This window comes from Rattus norvegicus, chromosome 15, assembly GCF_036323735.1.
Source record: "Rattus norvegicus strain BN/NHsdMcwi chromosome 15, GRCr8, whole genome shotgun sequence".
Classification (NCBI taxonomy): Eukaryota; Metazoa; Chordata; class Mammalia; order Rodentia; family Muridae; genus Rattus; species Rattus norvegicus.
In genome coordinates this window covers 87,786,660-87,788,232 of record NC_086033.1, presented here as the reverse complement: position 1 = coordinate 87,788,232, position 1,573 = coordinate 87,786,660, and the positions used below count along the sequence as shown (strand labels likewise).

At 38.2% G+C, this 1,573-nt stretch overlaps 1 non-coding gene across 1 annotated transcript; it reads right to left on the bottom strand.

Moving 5' to 3' along the window:
* Positions 1-268: 268 nt before the first annotated feature.
* Positions 269-375, bottom strand: LOC120097316 (U6 spliceosomal RNA). Its single transcript, XR_005494525.1, has one exon. It is a non-coding gene; the product is annotated as a U6 spliceosomal RNA (small nuclear RNA).
* Positions 376-1,573: the final 1,198 nt, after the last annotated feature.

The window sequence follows — 1,573 nt, the reverse complement described above, 5'->3', positions numbered from 1 at the left end:
TTTTAATTTTTTAATTATATTTATTTCCATGCATATATGTAAGATGGTTAAACCAATCTTATTTCTATGTGCTCTCTATCAGTCTTTCACTCCCCTAATCAATACATGTAGAGTTCTTAATGTCATTTAATATTTAATAGTATCAATGATTTGACAGTGAGTCCTCACACTGAACACACCCTGTATAATACAGTCAATCAGCATTCCATTTCTTTCTTAAAAACTTCCCTCTCTTTTTTAAATTAACTTATTTATTCACTTTACATATTAATCTACAGAACAATTCATTGATTTGCATGTCATTTCTGTACAGGGGCCATACTGATCTCCTCTGTATTGTTCCAATTTTAGCGTAGGTGCTGCTGAAATGAGCAGAGTTGGAATTTTCAAAAGTTTTTTTTAAAAAAGTGGAATCTAATAGTGTATGTTTTCTACATAACACCCAGATCGGTTCTAATATTGTGAAATCTTCTTTCACTAAACCTGTCAGACATTTGGTGTGTTGGAATGGTGTGTCTGAATGGTGTGTTTGTTATTTCTGTGTTGTTGAACACAGCCCTATTATCTAAGCATCCTGTTGGCTCTTTCTCTGCACTTGGGCTGCATTAGAGTCAACCACCTGAAGATCAGAAGTATTCTTTAAAAATGGTTAAGCTGGACATGGCTGACTTTTTCTTGTCATTATTCCCTTGACCATAAAATATTAAAATGATATCCATAGCATGAATGTGGTGTGAGCTGCTGTAAGTAATCTAAAGATGATTTAATGTGAGCCCTGGAATATGCACAGGTTTTGGACAACTACCATAGCATGCTATGGAAACACAGAGACACTTCTGCAGTTGAGTATCTTTTAATGGTTCTGGACCACTCTTACAGGGTGACTACTGGGGGACTATCATAACTAGTCTCTCTATTTCTCTGCTCAAGAACATTTGGAATGTTTCCAAGTGCACAATTAATTTTTACCTCACTGTGACTGAAATATTTGGGTTTGGGAATTTTTCGGGTTTTTTTGTTTGTTTCTTTGTTTGTTTTGATGGTTAACGGGATGGGATTTTTGCTTGTTTTGCTTTGTTTGTTTTATTCTTTTCTCATATAATACATTCCAACCACAGTTTCCTCTCTCTCCACTCCTCCCAGTGCCCCCACCTCCTCTCTCTCCCAAATCCACTCCTCCTGTTTCTCTTCAGAAAAAAGATCAGACCTCCCAGAGATATCAACCAAACATGACATTAACATCTTAAATGGAACTAGGCACAAACTCTCCTATCAAAGCCTGGACAAGACAACTCAGTAGGAGGAAAAGTGTCTCAAGAGCAGGCAAAGAGTCAGAGACAGCTCTACCCCCACTGTTAGGACTCCCACAAGAACACTGTAACTACAGCACATACACAGAGGACCTAGGGCAGACCCATGTGGGCTCCGTGATTGTCACCGCAGTCTCTGTGAGCCCCTATGAACTGTGCTAGGTTGATTTTGTGGGCCCCATTTGTCTGGTGTCCTCAACCCTCTGACTCTTACAATCCTCCCTTCCCCATTAAGATTTTTTTTATGAAGAAAAAATAATAGA